Source organism: Muscardinus avellanarius, assembly GCF_963383645.1.
Source record: "Muscardinus avellanarius genome assembly, chromosome: 1".
In the NCBI taxonomy this organism is placed as follows: Eukaryota; Metazoa; Chordata; class Mammalia; order Rodentia; family Gliridae; genus Muscardinus; species Muscardinus avellanarius.
The window spans coordinates 37,475,508-37,499,527 of NC_137786.1; the positions used below are offsets into that span (position 1 = coordinate 37,475,508).

The 24,020-nt window shown below is 35.9% G+C and overlaps 1 pseudogene across 1 annotated transcript; it reads left to right on the forward strand.

Moving 5' to 3' along the window:
* Window positions 1-1,311: 1,311 nt before the first annotated feature.
* LOC308272409 (solute carrier family 25 member 36-like) lies at window positions 1,312-2,284 on the forward strand (annotated as a pseudogene). The gene is made up of 2 exons: window positions 1,312-1,706; window positions 1,741-2,284. The product of its transcript is annotated as a solute carrier family 25 member 36-like (transcript).
* The last annotated feature ends 21,736 nt before the right edge of the window (window positions 2,285-24,020 follow it).

Consider the following 24,020-nt stretch of genomic DNA (forward strand, 5'->3'; position numbering starts at 1 on the left):
AAAGCAGCTTGGAATAAAATGAAAGGGCCAATAAATTAAAAGAAGACAGCAATAGATAGAAATTCTGGAAGATTAGATGAGCTGGAAAACAGATATCACTGTTAGAATACAGAGTTTATTCAAAACTGAAAGCACAGTAAACAATATACAGAAGAAATTACAAAAATAGAACCTAAACATCCAACAACTACAGGAAAATATGAAAAGTCCTAACTTATGGATAAAAGGCATTGATGAAAGGTATTTGTAATCTCTTCAGAGAAATAATTTCAGAGAATTTTTCAAAAATGGATAGAGATTTGGACGTCCATGTACAAGAGACATACAGAACACCATTAAGACAAGATCAAAGAAGGACCTCTCCACGCCATGTAATAATCAAAATGACCAATATAGAAGGTAAAGAAAGAATCTTAAAAGCGGTGAGATAAAAAGGGTGACATTCAGGGGCAGAACAATAAAAATCACTCCAGACTTTACAACCCAAGTCATGAATGCCAGGAGAGACTGGTATGATGTAATCCAGACCCTGGAAGAAAATAACTTCCAACCAAAACTGCCATATCCAGCAAAGTTATTGTTTGAAATTGATGAGAAAATAAAAGTGCTTCAAGATAAACAGAATCTCAAAAAATTCATGATTACTAAGCCAGCACTAGAGAAAATGCTTAAAGAAATAAATTGTAAAGAATAATAAAGCAAATTTCAGAATCAGAGAAGAGATGAATTCAATCATCAGGGCAACTAAGCAAAGAAGAATTAACTTATATCAAAAAGAATATAGAATACAAATGACAGGAAAAATGTATCTTAATAATAACACTGAACAAATGACTTAACTTACCAATTAAAAGACAGAATAGCCGGGCATGATGATACATGCTTGTAATCCCAGCACTTGGGAGGCTAAGACAGGAGGATTGCAGTTCAAGGGCAACCTCAGCTACTTAATGAAGCCCTTTGCAACTTAGGGAGACTCTGCTTCAAAATAAAGAATAAAAACAAAACAAGGCTGGGTATGTAGCTCAGAGGTAGAATGCCCCTCTGTTCTATCCCTAATACTGCAATAAATAAATAAATAAATAAATAAATAAATAAATTGACTGGCAATGTGAATTAAAACCATAAGCCAAATATATGCTGCTTGCAAGAAACTAACCTTAGCTGTGCTGGGGAGCATGGAGCCGGATTGGGCAGTTGCGAGGGCTCTTCTGCAGCCGCACATCTTCTTCCCTGAGCCAAGCCGGTGGCCATCATGGGCAGCTGGGTCCATGTCCAGCCTCAGCGTCCAGAGGACATGCGGGAGAGAGGATGAGCCAGAGGGACACACTGGTGCATCTGTTTGCCGGGGGATGCGGTGGCACTGTGGGACTATTCTGACATGTCCACTGGAAGTTGTAAAGATGCGGCTGCAGTCATCTTCTGTGACACTCTACGTATCTGAAGTTGAGCTGAGCACCGTGGCAGGGGCCAGTGTCAACCGCGTGGTGTCCCCGGGACCTTTGCATTGCCTGAAGGTGATCTTGGAAAAAGAAGGGCCTTGCTCCTTGTTTAGAGGACTAAGCCCCAATTTAGTGGGTGTGGCCCCTTCCAGAGCAATATACTTTGCTGCTTATTCAAACTGCAAGGAACAGTTGAATGAAATATTTGATCCTGATTCTACCCAGGTACACATGATTTGAAGCTGCAATGGCAGGCCACTTCCTGTAGAAATATGGACTAACTTACACCTCGTTTTACTGCAACCACTGCAACCAACCCCATTTGGCTCATAAAGCCTCGGCTACAACTTGATGCAAGAAACGGGGGTCGGGGGAAGCGAAGGGGCGCTTTTGAATGTGTCGATAAAGTGTATCAGGCAGATGGACTCAGAGGATTTTATAGCGGCATGTCTGCTTCGTATGTTGGCATATCAGAGACTGTGATCCATTTTGTTATTTATGAAAGTATAAAGCAAAAACTGCTGGAATGTAAGACTGCTCCTGTGATGGAGAATGATGAAGAGCCTGTGAAAGAAGTCTCCGACTTTGTGGGAATGATGCTAGCGGCTGCCACCTCGAAGACGTGTGCCACGACTCTACATATCCACACGAAGTTGCAAGAAAAGACTACGTGAAGAGGAAACAAAATACAGGTCTTTTTTCAGACACTGTCTTTGATTGTTCAAGAAGAAGGTTCTGGGTCCCTGTACCATGGTCTGATGACCCATCTGGTGAGGCAGATTCCCAACACAGCCATCATGATGGCTACCTATGAACTGGTGGTCTACCTGCTCAATGGATAGCACCACAGGGCCCTCTACGCAGGGGGATACCAGGAGTACATGGACCACGGAGTGCGGAAACCATCATGGTGGACAGAGAGTAGTTGGAAACAGGTAACTATGCCTGAGGGGAAGCTCGGCTGCAGGAATCAAGGTGACAACACCACATTGCTTAGTCCTTCAGTCATGGGAGCAAAACCTCGGTCACCTCCAAGGAGTTGCCACCAGAAGCACTCCTTCCTCAAAATTGCCCTTTTTCTCTACACATCTGCCAGATACAGTTGTTTTGTTGACTTACAGCATTCAGAGCATAGTGTTGTTTATTCCATGCGCATTTGTTCAATCTTTGAAACAAAGCCATCCCTAATCATACAGTATACTCTAACTATCCAAAGGTTGTGCTGACATTTAATTCCTGTAATATTGTAAAGTAACAATAATAATAGGTAGGGCAATGGTCTTATTTTCCCATTTACTTGAGAGGAACTGCACAGTATTTTAAGTTGAATTATTTGGCACTAGTAGTCAAGTTTTTGACAACTAATGAAAATAGTGTCTGAATCTCTTGCATATTTTTAACACTAAAATGTTTTGGTTTTCACACGTAACGGGTGCTTGATGTTTAGCATATTTAATGTAGACTTTAAGGTGTTTGCATATCACACTCACATGGTAATTAGTTTGGGACTATAAAATAAACTAATAAAACATTGATTTCTGGCCATTTCGGTGACTTAAACATGTCCTCAAATCTCTCATTTTATAGTACATGAGTGAAAGCAGTTGTCTTTTTAGTAATTTACTAAACTTGATTACCCTCTATTTCTCATACATGGTATCGTTTACTTAAAGTAGAAAAAAATGATTTTAAATCTTTCTCAGCTTGCTTTCACATTAAGAATTTGAACCTTTCCAGGTCTGGATCGATTATACTTATTTGTAGAGAAAATGGTAATTTTCAATTTTTCCCTTATATATATATATTGAAGGTGGTTAATATCTGAGACAGTAGAAATATTATAGAAGGGTCCTCTGCTCTGTGACTCCGCAGGTGCAGGTAACGGTCTTGACTCAAAGTTCGTAAATGAACAAGCCGCTTTGACAAGAAATTTACTCTGTCCTGGTTTCCTGAAGAGCCCATCACAGGTTGGAATTATTTTGGGTTCCATGTGCTGACAGGACACAGTTTCACATTTTGCTGTCGAGTCTTCTGTACTTTGTTACTTTATATTCCCTGTGTGCACACGGGGAGTGGTTTGCTGAGATACCGCTGGAGACGTTGCCTGTGGGTTGCTCTGCTGTTCTATGAAGTTCCGTGAGCACACTCCAGCATGGTACTCATTTCAGTGTACCTTGACTTGACATTTTGTGCAATGGCTTTATCTTAAGCGTGACTCTGAATGCACTTTGTGGCCTTGAGGAGGGGTGAACGAGTTAGAACTCCACGTTCAGATTTTGTGTTTTACATTGGTCATGCATCGGGCAGAGCGTGTTGACGGCCTGACCGGCCTCGTTGCGCCGTCTTGGCGGCCTTACAGTGTTGAGTGTCCTGCGCACTCAGCTCCCCGCGTCGCGGGCAGGCATGCCTTTTAATCCCCACCTTAACTTCCTCGTAATCAGTAGTAACTGGATGTTTTTGAGGTGCTCAGTTGGAACTTAAAATATTCCAACCTATTCGAAGACCAAAGGCAAATTCAATTTCATTACCTTTGGAGTTATTTAATTATCTTTCATTGTAAATTTTTGCTTTGACATTTGTTGTAAGGTATGTACCACCCCCACCAAAAAAAAAAAAAAAAAAAAAAAAAAAAACAAGACACCGAGGTTTCTACCTTCCATCTGTAGAGAAGGTCACAGTCTCTCATGTTTGCCTTTTCAGGTGCCATTTGTACTGCCTGACACAGTGCCATTTGCCTTGTGAGAACCCATGAGTGTTGTGCTGAACCCAGGATGCTCCCTAGTCCTGCTGACCTCGGCGCTCCACACACAAGGAATGATATGCATCCAGCAGCTTAGGGGCATCTCACTGAGTTGTAGCAAATGAAAAACAAGTGTCCTTCAAGGATCAACATGCATTCAGTTTATTTGTATTTAGCAAGTAAAACTTAACATTGACCTTTAGTGCATTATATTTGGCTTTTTAAAATATTATGTACATACTGGAAGGAAAAATGATTTTAGAGCCCTAGACTTTATTTGTGCAACAACTTGAAAAGTCCAGTTTTTTTTAACCCCCCCTAAGTACAATTTACCACAGAGATAATTCAAAAAAGAAAATTAGTTATAAAAGTTATATTCAGTTTGTCACAAAATATTTCTTTGAAGATTTTTTAATTGATTTTAGTGTTTAAAAATGTATATTCAAGCCAGGCGTGGTGGCACACGCTTGTAATCCCTGCACTTGGGAGGCTGAGACAGAAGGATCACACAGGTTCGAAGCCAGCCTCAGCTACTTAGTGAGGCTTTCAGCAATTTAGTGAGACCCTGTTTCCAAATAAAATATAAAAAATGTCTGGGAGTATAGCCCGGAGGTAGAAAGCCTCTGGGTTCCACCCCCAGTACCACCAAAAATAAAACAAAACAAATGTATATTCAAAGCATTGGACATTTTTAAGACTTATATGTTGTTTGTATTTGTTTTTTATCAGAAAACCTTTTTTTATTTCTGGTATTGAATAGTCAGTACTCCAGATTGGTATGTATTTTTATTCTGGAACCTTGTTGGAAAATTGAATTGAACTTATTCAGGTTCAAATACTAGACACGGAAAGAACGTTCAGGCACAGCTAGAAAACAACTCCCAGAAACAGTCTCCTGCATCCCACAGCCTAGACCTTAGAAGGCCAGCCCTGTGACTGGCTCCTGAACAGCACCTTTAATTCAAGGGGAAAAATACCAAATCCGTCCTGATTCTCATTAGTGTGACTTTGTCAAATCAGCCTTACTAGAATGGTTCCAAATTGGCTGGTAACTTTGGAATCATGATTGCTGTTCAGGGGGTTGTGTAACCCAACCTTTGTCTTCTAAAACCTGATTCTGGCTATGAAATAGTGTTATGTTAGGACCAGCAGAATTTGGGTTTTTCAAAGTAATAAATGTTTATACTCTGTACTAGCATATAAACATTTCATCATTTTTAGTTTTTGCTTTAAATTTCAAGAAAATTGGTTTGCACTTGAGTTAAGTGCTAAAAATCAGTGTATACCTCTTCCAAAATTCCCCATGCTGGCCTTTTGTTGTTTACATCCTCTTTTACCCGAGCTTAGCATTGTAGGGACTTGGAACCTGACAGATGCCGTCAGCCCTTTTCTCCGACTTTAACATTCCTAAGAATAGAAGTACTTCTGATAATTTAAATGGAAAGGGGTTTTACTATATAAACTGCGACGTGCTTTCTGTCCACCCACATCTCTTTGCCATCACGCTCATTTATTCCCCTTAGGGTGCACACTGACTTCCATGCTGTCCCTAGTTCTACTCAGTGTTTATGTTAAATAAACTGTTTGAATGTGTGCCCCAGAGTATGTGAAAAATTATGACCAACCAGATAGAGCTAAAAAGTCAAGTTGATAGCTTTTGCCCATTCATGTGAATTTTGTTCTTTTGCATTTATGTACATGGCTGTAAATTATGTGGATTTATTCCGTATTTATGTTAACTAGCTGATTTTTACTTGAATTGTTAAATATAATATGCTAATGGAAAAAAGAAACTAACTTTATAGCCAAAGATATTCATAGGGCTAATAATATCCAGAATATAAAAGAGCTCAAAAGACTGTGCACTAGCAAAACAAATAACCCAATTAATAAGTGAGCAATTGAATTGAATACACACTTCACAAAAGAAGAGATACAAATGTCCGATAGATACATGAAAAAATGTTCAACATCATTAGCCATCAGGGAGATGCGAATCAAAACTACTCTGAGATTTCATCTAACCACAATCAGAGTGGCAAGCATAAAGAAGTCAAATAACAACAAATGCTAGTGAGGATGTGGGGAAATAGGAACTCTTTTATTCTGTTGGTGGAAGTGCAAATTCGTTCAGCCACTATGGAGATCAGTGTGGAGATTCCTTAGAAAACTGGAAATGGATCCATCATGATCCAGCTATACCACTCCTGGGTATCTTTCCAAAAGGGTTGAAATCAGAGAACTACAGTAACATATGCATACCCATGTTTATAGCAGCACAATTTGCAATAGCCAAAATATTAAACCAACCTAGGTCTCCATCAACAAATGAATGGATTGCAAAATTATGGGAAATACACACAATGGAATTCTACTCAGCTATAAAAAAAGAACAAAATCATGTCATTTGCAAGAAGATGTAAAGACCTGGAGAACATTGTGTTAAGTGAGATCAGCCAAGCACAGAAAGAGAAGGTACATATCTTTTCTCTAATACGCTCAAGCTAGGTAGTATTAGGGATACAAGAGGAACTCCATGTAATGAAAGGGAAACCTCAACAAATCCAGAAAGGGGGGAGCAGGGGACAAAAAAGGATGAGGTTAATCAATGAAAAAGCTACATTCAAATATGTGCATACATTTTTTTGTGGTATTGGGGTTCCTGGAAGCCCTTCTACCTCTGGCCTACACTCCCAGACCTATTGTATACTTTTTATTTGGAAACAGGGTCTCTTAAGCCAGCGCGTCTGGCTTCAAACCTGCGTGAACCTCTTGTCTCTGCCTCCCAAGTGCGGCGATTATAAGCGTGCACCACCATGCCCGGCTATACATGTTTATATAACACTGTTAACCTGGACAATCAGTATTGGGAGGGAGGGAAAAGGGGAAACCAGGGGAGGGCACCAAGTACTGTGTGAATATATGCCATTGTCAACATGATCCACATTATGATGTTAGATTATAGTGCACCGATAAAATAAAAAAAAATTTAAAAGTAAATAATGTGCCTATCTAAAGTAGCCAATTCCAGAATTGTGAACAAGCCCTCATCATCATGGCAGGGGAGAGGACTGTTTCAGGAATAAAGCCTGGAGGCCTTTCTGCTCAGTGTGCTTGCTTGCCAGACTTCTGTCAATTGTACCCCCTTTTGCAAAAGTAAAATAATAAAATTTTGCCTTGCTGAGCAACTCTTGTTTCAATTGCCAGTTCATACTTCCCACAACTTGGGCACTCATCCAAGATAGATTCATGGTCAAGGAAGTTGCAGGGACCTGACTCTACAGGAGACAAGGGCCTACAATGAACTAAAAATCAAAAGTCGATCAGCAACACAGGAGGGGTCCTAGCAAGTGCTGCAGTGACCAGTTAACTCTCTGTATGGACCAAGTTAAGAAATGCCATAGAAGCTGAGTATTTCCTTACTGGTCAGTTCATCCCAGAAGTTCTGTCCCTGTGAATGAGATGTGTCTGGGATGTGAGATGCATGTGCAATCCTAATCCACAGTTCTGTTAATATTTTTTTTTTACTTTATATGGCATAGACAGTTCTTTGGACTTAGGAGTTATACTGACCTGCCAGTAGTTAAGAAGCATCTCTTGGATATTTCTCCCATGAAAGAGAAATGGCAGAAGACAGACAAAGCCACTTGGGAGAGTGTTAAAAGCCTTTGGGGAAAAAAAGAGAGAGAGAGAGAGAGAGAGAGAGAGAGAGAGAGAGAGAGAGAGAGAGTGTGTGTGTGTGTGTGTGGTGGCTGGGGGTTGAAGCTCTAGTCCAGAATATACAACCAGAAAATTTTAATGGGTAATAAGAATTCTGCTTCATACCAGAAAGGTACCAAGAAAAAGAACAGAAATAAAGATGGCTCCTTAGGCCTAATGTTATAATATTGAGTTGATAATTTGGGGACTGAGGGCAAAAGAAACAAAGGGTGATTAAATATTGTTGTTTCATCTGGACTCAAGAGCCCATATTACTACCAGCTGTTTTTTGATGAAAGTTAAGGTCAAAGGAGGATTTGGTATGTCAATTGTAGATAAATTGGTGCGTATATTAAAAACAACAGTAAAATGGATTCAGATACTTTTAGTTCACATGACTTCAATAAATCTTTGACAAATAAGTTTATCTGAATTTGCTAACATAAAAGAAAAATGTCATTAAAAATTAGTTTTGCCAAGTTATTCAATTAGGATTCTATTGTTTATTTCTGTTTGATGATTAAAGCAGTGTCTAGTGTTAGGATTTTGTGAAATTAATGACTTAAAGTGCCAACTATGTTTGTTTAATATCTTGGTTTATATGGATAATCTAAAATAGCTACTAAAATGGGTAAGTTAGATAAATAATACATGGCATAAGCTTTCATATGTATATTTCAAAAATCTAAAAGGTATATAAGTTAAAATTTTAAAGATTAATACTAAATATAAAGTACTCTTGGCTTTTAACATCAGCAAAAGACAATATACTTAAGTCTATCAAAACCTTTTTCAGGAGAGGAAGAAGGCTGAAGGTGATTAATGAAGGAGTTACATCTGAATTTGTGCAAAAATATAAATATAGCATGGTTAACCTGGTAACTCATTGCTGGGAGGGGGAGAAGGTGGAGAGGGTGCCAAGCACAGTTTGAATGTATGCCATTTTCAATATGTTCCACATAAAAAAGTTTTTAAAATGTTAAAAATAAAATTCTTTTTCATATTCACAAACATCAAAGTCATTCACTAAACCAAACATGAGAAGGAATTGGGAAAAGGATAAAAGAGTAATGTGTGCATGTATGCCTCTACCATCTTGTACTCCATTAAGATGTATGACTACAATGCACAAATAAAAAAATTTAAAAACAAAAAATAAAAATAAAAACAAAAGTATTATTAAAAAAGAAATAGCTCAAAACATAAATTACTAATAGCTCAACTCTAATATGTGATAGTATATATATAAAAGCTTAAGAATTTTAAATTATTTTAATGAAAGAACTCTAAAGAAGATAAAGTATTTTATCTTATTGAAAAGAAGTAATTTGTATAAATTAAAAATATTTCTATAAGGATTGCTTTAAATGTAATGAAATCCAATAAAATAAAAGGAGATATTTATTGGGATGAGGGGAGTGTTTTGATGAAGAAAGGTAAAAGGGAAATACTTTTAAGTGGAAAGATTTCTATATGGCATGATTTTTTTCTAAATGACGATTTTTCAAAAGAAAAGTGAGAACAAAAATCAGAATGTTGATGTCGGTATCTCCCTATCCTGCATATATTTAAAAAAAAATATATGACCCTCCACTCTCTGTGATCGGCTAATCTCACTTAACATAATGTTCTCCAGGTTCTTCCATTTTCTTGCAAATGATGTAATTTTATTTTTTTATTGCTGAGTAGAATTCCATTGTGTATATTTTCATAATTTTGTAATCCATTCATCTGTTCATGAACATCTAGGTTGTTCCATAGTTTGGTTATTGTGAATTGTGTTGCTATGAACATGCATATGCATATATTACTGTAATTGTAAAGGGTTGGTTTCAACCCCATTGGAAAGATACCAAACAGTGGTATGGCTGGATCATATGGTAGAGAAAAAGAAATAGGAATGGGGGACACACAGAGTGTGTGCATGTACGTTATTGCCAACATGACTTACATTATGATATGAGGCTATAATGCACCAATAAAAGCACAAAAATCAGAATGTTAAGCAAGTCATGGAGAGTTTAAGGGAGGTTCAAATGATTTATAAAGGATAGCAATTTATGAAACACATTGTCTCAAACAATTTATAATGTTCATAAAATAAATTTTGTATATGATGAAGTTGGTTAGAATTAAAAGAAATTATTTAAAGGGTTTTCTAAAACTCACACTTAATGCATTTATTTTATGTTAGAAACAACTAATTTTTCTTAAGGTATTAATCTGTTCTTGGTAAAATTTTTTAAAAAACTAGCCTAGGTAGCAAAAATGTTGCATTTTATTAACACAATTTTCTGTGTTTTCTTTAATCTTAAAAAATACAGTTTTTTCTAGTTAATAATTTACTAAGAAATAGCCTACAGAACAAAAATGCTGCATTTTATCAAATTAATTTTCTGTATCTGCTGTGTTTGTTAGGCCTCTAATTACTTAGCAAAATGCATCTTAGCAGAGTCAGGCTATAGGATTAACCAATGCCACACCTGGAAATATGGTCAAAGTTATACTAAAAATATAATCCCAAGGCTTGGGTTGGTGTAAATGTGGACTCTGCTAATAGAAACCGTCTTAATGCCAGTGTTATCACCAAGGTTATAAAAAGTTTAAATATAAAATGAAAATATTACACCCCTTGGCATCCTCATTCTTCAAAAAAAAATTAAAGTAAATAGGATGAATCAGATCCTAGAGAAACAAATAACAAAATTAATGGTGGAAATAAAACTGCCTTCGACCAAATGTTTTTCTATTGCCCTCCTACATATTAGGATGATCTCTAGAAATGATATAAGATTATCTCCTTATGAAAAGTTATATGGGTTATAATACTTAGGAAAATCAATTTACCTTCCCACCATGGGAAGTAAAGATCAATTCCTTAAAGGCTGTATGTCTTCCACTCTGCCCTCCCTTCAGTTCAAAGGACTCTTGGTGAAGATTCCTCTTTTGAATTCCCAACCCGTCACCACAACTCTAAAGATTATGTTCTCATCAAAGCCTGGAAGAAAGATAAACTACAGCCCAACTGGGATGGTCAATACCAGGTATTCCTATAGGTTGGATCTATTACAAACAACAGAAATGGAAACTGAATATCATGAAACTAATGCTTGTATAGAATGGTCAAATATTCTGTACTAGTGTTAAATAAAAACAATTGTTAAGTTTTTGAAAGGAGGAAGGCCTAACATTTAGGTGTTTCTCTTCCTGTTTGGATGAGATACAGACTCAGATGGAATGTCCTGTATGTTGGCCTTGTTCTAAGATAAATCTGCCTGGAGGAAATGATTATTGTGTTTGACTCTCCTGTCTTTTCCGTAAAGTTTGAGCACCTCCCAAGGATCCTATGCAAATACAAGCTCCCAGAAATGTAAACTATATTTTCTGCCTCTCCAAGTGGAGGAAACAGTATACAAATTTTCTGGGCAATTGGTCCAGGTGTATCTATATGCTGATCTCATCTAAATGGGCCAATTTCTCTGTTCTTAACAGTCCCCAAGTTGATGTTTGGTAGTATTGCAGAAGAAATAAAATCCTGACCATCTTACTTAACAATTGGAGCAGTATTTGTACTATTGTTCAGTTAGTTTCCCTTTTACCTAGCATTTCAAAATTTTAGTGAACTTTAGCCTTAAAGTTCAAATTAAATAAAATGCACTGAAAGGATTATTTGATTATAGTATGTTATTTGAGTACTGGGGGAGTGACAAGTGAATTTAAAGCTAGGAATCATATAGCAGCTTGATTTGAACCAATGCTCCTCTAGTAGTCTACCATTAATAAAAATATAGGTTGGATTAATTATATATATTATAATCAATAGAAATCTGTAAGCTACACAAAGGATGTAACAAGAGGCATAGTTGAACAACTGAATGCTACCATTAGGACAACTTGGGGGAATCTATTAGCTCTAGATATAATTTTAGCCAAAAAAGGTAGAGTTTGTATCATAATTTGTATTCAGTGTTGTACTTTTATCCCTAACATCACTGCCCCTGAGGTTAGCTACTTTGGCCAATGAATTCACTGAGAATGCCTGAGTTGATTATCCTTTTACCAGTCTAATGAAACACTGCTTTTGAAAATGGAAAGGGATGATAATATCAACAGTAACATCACTGAGCATTGTATTAGGAGTCATGGCCACAGTTGGAGGTTGTATTATTTCTTGTATAATTAAGAATAATATACAAGAAATTAGGCTTGGTCCAGAGACTAATCAAAACTGTCCTCACTTAGCAATTCCAGTATTTTATCAAAACAATCTTCTCTTATTAGATGCCAGAGACCATAAAAGTAAACTCATGTTAATAGAATTTGAAGAAAAGACCAAAAAAGGTATTATTATTAAAAGGGGGGATATTTTAAGAAATACAAAATCTTTTCTTCAAACCCAAAACAAAGACATCTATCTCTAATTTTGTATTAGTTTTTATTTCATGACATCTTGTTTAGCCTATATCTATGAATTGTGAAACTCTCAGCCCCCAATGCTGTAACCTATTAAAAAGGTAATAACGTGCCATTTTAAACTGGCCAGTCATGCAAAGTGATGAATCCAAACCCTCACCCATCAGGGCATAGGACAAGATTGTGTCAGGGACAAAGCCTAGGTAGACTTCCTGCTCAGTGTGCTTGCTTACCAGACTTTTTGCCAGTTGCACACCCTTTTTCAAAAGTAAATTTTTGTCATGCTGTGACTCTAGAGTGTTTGTTTCTATAGCCAGTTCAAATTTCACACACCTGGCACCACATCCTCCCAAGTGAAGAGTCCATGGGAAATAGCAGAGACATCTTTCCAAAGCTTTTATTCCCTCTTACTCACTAGTGCTGAAGCACGTTGACTGGAATCTGGAAAGACTTGCTCCCATAGGGGCAGATGGTTTATAGTTAGAACATAAAGTTGTCTGGACACAGCCCCCAAATTAACAGATATTTGCTGTGCTCAGATTCCCATTCAAATAACCATCACGTGCAATAATAGAGAAAAACCTCACTTAGCCCTGGGTATTGGTGAGCAGTAATATTCCCAAGTGAAAATATTAGAGAGATTTCTCACAATACTGTATAGATGTGAACAGATTGAAAGAAGAACCCTTGTAACTGCAAGTTTGGGAAGGGAATAACAGAAAATCTGGTAGAAACTGGCTACTGCTGTATAACTCAAAGAGTAAAGAATGGAGGGGATATAGGGAGTTAGCCTAGAAGGACCCTGCATAGACTCAGGAGCATTATAGGCCCTAGAACACAGAATGCATACAGTGCTTAGGCTCAAATGTACATTCTGTGCACCACCATGACTGACAAAGAATGTGTGCCACTGTCCTGGGTACTAATAAAGAACCTCCGTAAGCTGGACACCTTGGAGCATGCCTATAATCCTAGTACTTAGGATACTGAGACAGGAGGCTTGTAGGTTCAAGGCCAGCCTCAGCAACTTAGTGAGTCCATGTTTCAAAATAAAAAGGGCTGGGTGTGCAGCTCGAAGGTAGAATGCCTCTGAGTTCAATCCCCAGTACCGAATCAAAGACAACAACAACAAAACACACACACACACACACACACACACAAACACACACACACACGGGAGGGTGGGGGGGAGAGAGAGAGAGAGAGAAAGAGGGAGAGAGAGAGAGAGAGAGAGAGAGAGAGAGAGAGAGAGAGAGAGAGAGAGTCCTCTTTGCAGACAAGGAATGGCTACCCTGCTTTTTCTAGCTCTGGATATACCATAATTATAATAGAGAAATCATCACATATTGAAGGTTTCTGTCACTGCTTTTTTAAGCCCTGTTGCCCTGTCCCTACTCTCTCTACATATTTGGTTTTCTGATCTAGCAGATTCAGTTGCTCTAACCTCAATTTTTGTCTTCTCTTTTTTTACCTCCTAAAAATAATCATATGTTCACATGATATCTGAATGAATCCATTTTTAAAATTCTAGCAATCATATATCTTTCTTTAGAAGCGTAGAGTTAAATTCTTATTAAAATATCTATTGAAATTTGAAAAAATGCACATTTAAAATAAGTGTTTTGCTCCCCACCCCAAAATCAGCACATGGCTATCACTTCCAATAAAATAAATTTACTACAAGAAAGAAAAATATTCACTTTATTATGTTGTATCAAGTTTTAATAAATATTGTATTCATGAACTAAGAACAGGATATCAAAATAATAATACTATGAGACTAAAAAAAGAGTTCGTGGAGGTGAACATATGACTCCTGAATTTAAAATTGCAATAAAGGCAATGAGAAACATATTGGACAGATGCTATGAATTCCAAACCCCAAAGAAATCAATCTGGCATTTATTTTTATCTGTACAAGCACCCAAGCAAACAATAAAAATAAAATTGTATATGTGGTTATACTTTAAATTGATGATTAAAAGACTTAAAACGTACATTCAGTGTTCTCTAGCAATCCAACTACATTTTCCAAGTTAATGTGGTTTTCCACTAGTCAAATTGACCATTTCACACATTTATTTAACTACATCCAACACCAGCAAAGACCATACTAAAATCAATGCAAAGAAGGAATGGAAGGTAACAATGTCTAATCTGATTTCAAGGTTTGAGAATCTGCAACTAGCACACACCTCTGGTTAAGTAAGAAATCGTGACTACTTGTGAATGAGATAAAATGTTACTCTTTATTCAAAGAAAATCCTACTATCCTACAATTATTCATTCCTTAGTGAATAATCTCAGCGCATCTCTATTATGAATATCCAGAACATCCATTTTGATGGCTCTCGCCATATGCTAACCACTAAACATACAAATCTGCATATATTCTTTCAATCTCTCTTTCTTCCCTCTTTATAATGTCTTATCTTCATCAAAGATGATTCTCTTAATCCCTCCACCTTTGTTTTGCCTTCTAGCCCATCTAGTCAAATGAAAACTTCTACAAATTTCCCCTTTCTCTCCTCCATCCACTTTTCTTTTCTTCTGAATTATTCCTAAAAGCCTAAACATACTCTACTGCACTTGATTGAAAAAATAATTAAATAAGAACTTTGTTCAACTATACATCTTCCTAATTCATTTTAAGAGCATTTTTAAAATTTCACTAAGAAAACATCTCAAGAGAATTACTTAAATTCAGTTTCTCCAATTCCTCATCACATATTCACACTTTCATTCATCTTATCTGGCTCTGTCCTAACGTCTCCACTGCCACTGTTTTTATTGTAAATAATACTACATGCTGCAAAATCCATTGTATATTTTCTTTCTTCATCTTTGATCTCTCAAATGTCTTTGATATGGTCACTCACTCCCTTCTTAATACAATCTTTCCACTTGGCTTTTTACATTATACTCTCCTGATTTCTTTTTATTATACACACTGTTCCTTCTCCATTTCTCTCACTTTCAGCTCTACCTGACCTCTTATGATTGCGTTCTTCAAGGATTGAACGGGAGCCATTTTCTCTTCTTTATTTCCTATAACTTAGTCATAGGCACAGTGCTTCCCTAGCACATGTGAGGCCCTGAGTTCAATCCCTAAAACTGTAAAAAAAAAAAAAAGGTATTTTCATTCTTTAGTCATATCTTCCATTGTTTAAAACGTCATTTATGTGCTAACAATGCTAGAATTATATTTCCAAAATATATTCTCTGAGACTCTGTTTCATATGAAAACCCCTCTATTAATATCTCCAATGATTTGTTGACTTAACTCATAACTGTTTCATGCCATCTTTCCTACTTTGTAGCTGATTTATTTGCTTAAACAAGATACTGTGGTATGATACTTTTTAACTTCACCTCATATCTAATAAATAAGCAAACTCTATCAAGAACAACCTGTTGCTACCAGCCTAGTCCAAACCGCATCTTTTTGTGAGATATCTGCAATAGCCAATTAACTAGACTCTATGTTCTCCTTTTTCTTTCTAAAATCCATTATTTCCCCATAGAGCATTAAAAACAATCCTTTAAAGACCATTTCTTTTCCTGCTAACAACTATTCAAATAGCTTATGCAAGTTCTAAATATCCCCCATACACCTGTGTGATGCTTTCTAACACTTTTCAACTTCTTAAACCGTTTTGTTGAAGTTTACATATTTATATCTATAGAGCCATTAACACAATTAAGAAAATTAAAATACTCTACACAGTAGTTTATTTCTCTAATAATGAGGGATTCAAAATGCACAGTAGAAGCCTGAAACCAAGATAGTACACTACACTGTAGATGCTGTGTTTTCCTATACATACAGACCTATGACAAAGTTCAATATATAAATGAGACACAAGAAGAGATTAACAACATAAACAAGTAGTAAAATAAAGAAATTATAATAAAATGTGGTAATAACAGTTTTTTAAAACTATTAATGGTTTATTTCTGGAATTTTCTATCTAATATTTTTAAACTGTGGTTGACCACAGGTAACTGAAATCATAAAATGTGAAACTATGAATAAAGTGCAACTACTGTATATATAAAATATTCTTACTAATCCTTTGTATTTCCTTATTCCTGTGTTTTCTCCCTTGTTCACAGAAAAATACTGTCTGGCTTTCTGTCACTATAAAGTAGCTTTCATTTCTAGATTTTTATAAATACAGAATCATCAAATATGCTCTGTTTTGTCTGATTTCTTTCTTTCACCACATGTAATTATTCTGACAATAATTCATGTGATTGCATGTGTCAATAGTTCACTCTTTTAAAATTGCTGAGAATTATTTTATTGCATTAATATCCTACAATTTCTTTATTCATTGATGTGTTAATGGATATTTTGCTTTTTTCCAGTTTGTGGCTATTTTATTTTTATTTATTTATTTATTTTTATTTTTATTTTTATTTTTTATTTTTTTTTTTTTTGGTGGTACTGGGGTTCCTGGAAGCCCTTCTACCTCCGGGCTACACTCCCAGACCTACTTTTACATTTTTATTTGGAAACAGGGTCTCCTAAGCCAACGCGCGCGGCTGGCTTCGAACCTGCGTGATCCTCCTGTCTCTGCCTCCCAAGCGCGGGGATTACAAGCGTGCGCCACCACGCCCGGCCAGTTTGTGGCTATTTTAAATAATGCTATATTTGATTTTCTCATTTTAATTTGGCCATGAACCTCTTAAACTAATTGTACAGCCACTAGTAACACATGAGCCATATATTTTTTAAATGCCTTAATAATACAATGTATGTCGTGTGCCTCAAGAAGAAGAGATTAATCATTAGAGATGCCTCTCTGCTTTGCCTCAGTCCTTCACTCCTACAGATCCTCTTCTGTCTTTAAAATGGCAAGCAGATAACCTATGTTAATAATTCACTTTTAACACTTCTGTTAATTGTTTTTTAATTCTTAAGGATATATTCATGGAATTCAACAAAGAGCAAGAATGAAATGTAGGAAGAGGGCTTAGGGAGAAGAATAGTTAGGGGAGAGAGTGATAAGAGATTATATATGGAAGATATCATGGATGGAAGCAGTTTAAAAGATGCCAAAACAATATTCATCTATGTACCAACTCACCAAAATCATCTATCTCCCTTTATCCTTTTGCATAAATTATATAAGTTCCATATCTTTATCTAGATTTCCTAGTTACTGTTACTTTACCTAGAGTTTCTCAACATTGACTGCATTCAAATAGCAAGCTTAGATTTTTATTATTTCCCCCACTATACCTACACATGGTAAAAAGTTATTAGTTCAAAATGGAATTTGGACAGTTGAGATTAGTTCCATATGTACATATATAGTGACACAATATATATCCTATTATATATAATATACATAAATGTATATATATATATATTTGTCATTTGTCATATATATGTGAGGTATGACAAATACCTCACAATAAAAATATGATTGGAGTTTCATGCTTTATGAAATTAAAATGTCAGGTTAGGTAATACAGAGGTAATGCAGCAGCTACACAGTGTCAGGAAAAACCAATTATATCTTATTTCTAAGGTACCTAGTTTGGCCTGTAACTTTTTGTTCACAGAGATAATCAGTTTGTTAGTGATCTGTGCATATGCAAGCATATAATGCTCTTTCTGAATGTTCAGTGCACAAGCCTGAGTAAGCATACACTGACTATCACTTTTCATTTAGTGATTCTAGATGAGTTCAGATCAACTCACTTCATGCTTTTAAAATCACACTCACGCACACACACACACACACACACACACACACACACAGTCTCTTTTTTCTTTTAATCAGCTACATATTTCATGGTCTACTTCTTGATTACCTCCTTCCTTGAATCAACATTCCTTTGACCTCAAGAGATTTGAAACCTACAACTAGTGTTTTCACCATTAGTCAGCCTATGATAAAAAAAGTAGTTTCAATGAGCCTCATTTTTTTTTAAATGTAGAAGAAAGCCTTGCTTATAGAATAAGAGTGAATAATACCTTAGAGTAGAACAATACGAAGGAGTTAAGTAAAATGTATTCACTACTTTATTAACTTACAGCCACTTGTACATGTTGCTTCTCTTAATTCTCACAGATGTCCTGTAAAGTATATATATTATTATTTCCATTTTGAAGATATGAAACAATCTCTAGAATGACTTTTTTATTCCTTTTTATTGAAAGATAACATACACACAGAAATGTGAACAAATAATCGGTGTACATATCTTACATGTCCATTCAGCTATCATGAAGATCTGGGATTAAAACAGTTCCAGTGCCTCAGTAGCCTTCCTGGTGCCCTCTCATAATTGATAGAGAGGTCTGGCCTAGAGACAGATGCCAGAAGACTGAATGAAATCATTAAAGTAGTGGCAACTGAAGTAGAAGAATAAAACACTGGGTGAGGAGTTTTGAGAGCTGGTTGACAATGCACACTCTTGTTACCTACCGAATGGGTATTATTGGGTAAAATCTTGCAACCAAGAACAGAGAACACCTGATCCTCTGAGCTCTCATCTCCTCAGACAGGACTCCAGGAAGACACCACCCCCATCATGCTCTTGTGTGTATAGGAATAGGTGGGGACATCTAGAAAACTACATTACAATGGAAGCTTTCTTCTTGAGGGAGTGCTTCTGTTCAAAAGTCAGCTCCAGAACTCAGCAGACGGTATCTGGCAGTGCTTCCATTAAATAAGTCAGCCTTGAAAAGATACTGTCAAGGAGTTAGGAGTGATGTTTTTTTTCCAAGGTGCTTGTAGGTCAAGTTAAGATGAGGACTGAGAATTGACCATTGCATTTAGCAATGGGGTGGTCATTGATTATATCATTCTAATGGATTCATGGAGGAAGTGCCTGAGCAGAATGGAGTGAAGAGCAATTGGAGATCAGGAATGAGAAATAATGAGTTTAAGAAACCCTTCAAAGGAGTTTTTCTGCCAAAAGAAGAGGGGGAAATGGGTGATATAACTGGCCGGGGAAAGTAAGATCAAGAATAGCTATTCTTAGCCAGGCGTAGTGGCGCACGCTTGTAATCCTCGTGCTTGGGAGGTGGAGACAGGAGGATCCTGCAGGTTTGAACCCAGCCATGCTGGCTTAAGAGACCCTGTTTCCAAATAAAAAAAATATAAAAATAGGTCTGGGAGTGTAGCCCGGAGGTAGAAGGGCTTCCAGGAACCCCGGTACCACCAAAAAAAAAAAAAAAAAGTTATTCTTCTCAATACCAAAAAATACGGCAAGATATCTGCCTACTTACAGGAATGATTCAGAAGAGAGAAAATAACTAATGATTAGAGAGAAGGAAAACAGAAATGTCCTGTGTGAGACAGCATGGGATATTGAGCACAAGAGGGGAGTGTGGCTTTAATAGGAGCAGGGGAGTTGATCTATCATAACACAGATGATGACAGATTATGAGTGGACAGATGCTGGAAGGTGAGATGTGTTGATAGTGATGTACAGTGGATTTATAAAAGGTCACCTCTATTCATCCAGTTTTCTTAGTTAGCTAAGCTGAAAGTGAGGATGGAGAGGAGATATTGAAAGTTTTAGAAAAGATGAGAGTTATGATCAGAAATTATATACATTTGTATATAATTGCTAATTCCATCCCAATGGGCTCATACCGGGAGTATGTAGCATTAGTCAGAAAATTAAACAGTGAAAAACTTAAGCACTATTCGCCAGAAAAAAAAAATATGGGCATGCCTGAACTCATTGCTGTCACAATGCCCAAATCCTGACATTTATCTTCTATGACTTAACTTGTTTGTTCTGTTTGCCTTTCATTACAACACTTCACATTGGCTATTGAAAACTATAAGCCAATTTCTTTTTAGACTCTTGGCATTTTGTTATAAGTTACTACTTAGTAAGAGCCATATCCGTATGTGGCAAAACCAGAGAAAGTGTGGCTATGTGTGTTTCTGACAAGATAGGAGAGAAACTCCTCTTTAGCTTTTTCTCCTATTTCTTTTTTCTTTAATTCTTTATTTCAACATGGAAAAAAAAGTCTAGGTCTCTGCTTTACATTGGTGATATTATATCAGAAGGAGATCATCACCATCAACAGAGATAGTTCAGTGTTATTTTATAGGTACATTTGCCAATTTAAAAATCTGGGTTACCTCCTCTCATGAGGAAAACAAAAGGAAATTATGTCTTTAGGTCTGTCTTAATGCATCCATAAGCAGAAGTAATTTTTTTCTGTTCTTAAAGGAAATAGAGCCCCTCTAACCCAGTTGCCACCATACAAATAAAAAGAAGAAAAACAGGATGAGCTTTACAGATTCGTTTCTTTTTGAATATGCAATATTTTTTTCAATACTGTGCTAAATTTAATTTTAAAATAAATAATAAAATGCAAAGGCAGATCTACTGTGCAAAAGTTTGGATTGAACTTCAAATAGATAATAAAATAAGAAAAACATCTTGGGAGAGAATATGTTAGAAGAGTAATTTTACAAAACAAATCCAGGCTTAGTATTTTAGGACTATTTTTATTGACTTCTAGTCAATTTAAATATTGACTTCACATTGTGGCACCCATATTATTTGTCTAATAGTGACAAATAGAGTATGAAAAGATTATTCATCATCACCCTATTTTAGTCAAAAATGCCTTAAAACATATAGGATGCTTCCTGCAGTCTGCAATTGTGGGGATACATGAATAAAACTACAGGGAACTCTGAGGAAGAAAAATGATTGTGCCCTAGTGATCCCTGGCCTATCCAATAACACTCTGCCCATATGGCACCAATTTGCTAATATAAACATGAAATTGGCTACATTTTATATGGAAAGTATGTGTTTTTAAGGGCAAGAAAATTTGTTAAGCTAATCTATCAAAGAGGAAAATAATTCCTATATTATATAGAGAAGACATAACCCATTTGCATCACTCACTGCTTTTTTTAACATTTTTGATGTAACTACTGAAGATCCGAATGGACTTGATCTCAGCTATTTTAACTTATTATCAGCTAGGCATGGTGGCCTACACTCGTAGTCCCAGCATTTGGGAGGCAGAGATCAGAGAATCGTGGTTTGCGGACAGTCTCAGCTACTTAGTGAGGCCCTCCACAACTCAACCCTGTTTCAAAAAAATTAAGAATTAAAAAAAAAATAGGGCAGAGGATGTAGCTAAGGAGTCGAATGCCCCGGGATCCATCCCCAGACCCACCAAAAAAAAAAAAAAGAAAAAAAGAAAAAATAACTTATTATTAAATTAGAAGATTTAGGATGAGTGCAAGTGAAAAAATGCACATTTCATATACCTATCATTCCCACACTATTGCTTCAATTAAAAATTGCAATAAAAAATAGGGCTGAGGTGTTGCTCAGAGGTAGAATGTCCCTAGGTTCCATTCCTAGTACCACAAAAAAAATTTAGCAAATATAGATTTGTAAAAACTGTTGAATGAATTTTCTTATATATATATAATATATATAATATATATATTGAAGTCAATATAGTGTATATATATACAATTTTCTTGTATATATATATATACAAGAAAATATATGTATATATACAAGAAAATATATATATATACAAGAAAATTGTATATATACAAGAAAATTATATATATACAAGAAAATATATATACAAGAAAATTCTTGTATACATATATATACAAGAAAATATATATATAAGAAAATATATGAATTATATATATGAATTATATATAACACATATACACATATATACATGTATACACACATATACACACATACACATATACACATATATATAACACATATACACACATCTATAATTACTTTAAATGATATGTATATAACAAAAATATATGTATCACATATAAATTATCTATGTGCATACATAATTCAAACTAATTCATTTAGATGATAATATCTGTGTTTTTATTTCTGGTGTTAAACATCCTTTCCAAAAGAAGCACGGGACCCTACTCATAAGGCTTTTTAACAACTTTTTTATGTTTTGCAATATATTCACTATTTTAACATAGAAGTAGGTATAGAAACTTAAATTTTCAGAAGAGTTGACATATCTAATGAAGATGTACAGAGGCTTGAATCCTACACTGCAAGACCATAAAATGGTCTACTACAAATAGCTTACAAATTAAAATTAAACGATTCTTAAAAAGTCTTCAGACTGTTTTAATTGTACTCATGACTCTTAGTTGCAGAGGTTAATACTGAACACAGGGCATATGTATATCCAAGGTGTCTCTGGAAAGCCATACCACTTTGGAGGAGATTTATGTAAGTGAATGGATGGGTAATTCTATGCATACCTCTAAAAGTCAATTGAACATAATATAAATACACACATATCTCACTGAAATCTTGACCTAAACCTGCTCTCTTTCTTTATCCTTTTTATCAGTTGACTTTGGATCTGGTCATATTAAAATTAGACTATAATATCTGCAATAAGTAGGTTATTTTTAAATAGAAAAAAATATAAAAATTATCTATATTGTTCTCTTATTCTTTAGATTCTAGTGGATCCATTTGTTTGGTTTCTGGACCTAAGAACTCTGAATGTAAACATCAAATGTTTTTGCCAAGTCTATACAATGAGATGCCAATCGTGAGTTATAGCCAATTCTCTATTGGGCTGACTTGCAACTTGTATTTGAATAAAGGAGAAAGCCAAGTCCCTGAGGATTCTTTCCTTGTGTTCTCAATAGCAAATAGTTCTACTGTTCAGATAAGCAGACCTTTATCCAAGTCCTCCTTGTAAATAAATAATCTAAAACATATCCAGGCAGCCATGACCCTTGTTGGAGCAAGTTTTATGAACAGTCCTTAAAAGCTCTAAAAAAAAAAAAAAAGCCTAAAATGTAAAAGAATTTTTACCTCTACTGTGAACTGGAGTCCACTTAATTCAAGTGGTGTATTATTACAAGTCCTCTGTGAAGCAGATGCCAATATGGAATTAGATATTTGAAGGGTTTATTGGGGAAAACACCTGTGAAGGATACAGGTGAGTGTCAAGGAGAGCCTTCCACTAGGATTCTGGCTTAGCACCTGTGGAAGGAGTGAAGGAAGGAAGGATGATGGTGTAAAGAGAGCCCAAGGCTGTATTGCAGCTCTGTGAGTATCTTAATGAAGTCAGTAGAGGGCCCTAGAGGAAAGATTCCCCTGTAGAAGGGTCTGGTTTCAGGCAGAAATGGCCCAGCTCTAGGAGCTGGTTACTTATTATTAGCAGCCTGCAAGAAGTGCCTTGGCAGGAACATTATGCTACAAAGATATGGAGACAGGAGACACAACCAACCTCACTACTTGAAGAAAGTCTTATTGAAGGGAGAGAGAAGCAGGGCACTTTGGGGCTGCCACAGATGGTTTCCTAAAATAGTGCTCACAAGTGTTCTCTAATTGGGCTCCTTCAGAAGACAAGAGGGTTACTTCATGACTGAAATGCCAATTATATGCAGTCTGATGTACATGGTTTATATACAATAAATTGTAGGTAACCACTGGGTCTTAGATGTGAATTCCATTTCCCATAAAATGAATTGGAAAACCTTTGGCCTGGTATGATTTAAATAATGCTACTGCTGTGATACAGTCCAGATTTCCCCCTTAGCTATTTGTGGTTCACATTTCTTTTAATCCATTCATTAGAGTTTTGTGTAGTTCTAGACTGAAATGGATTTTCCACCAAAAATTAACCATATTACTATTAATACTACAAAAATTCTCAGTCTCCATACCATCAAGTTTTATTTTATGAATGC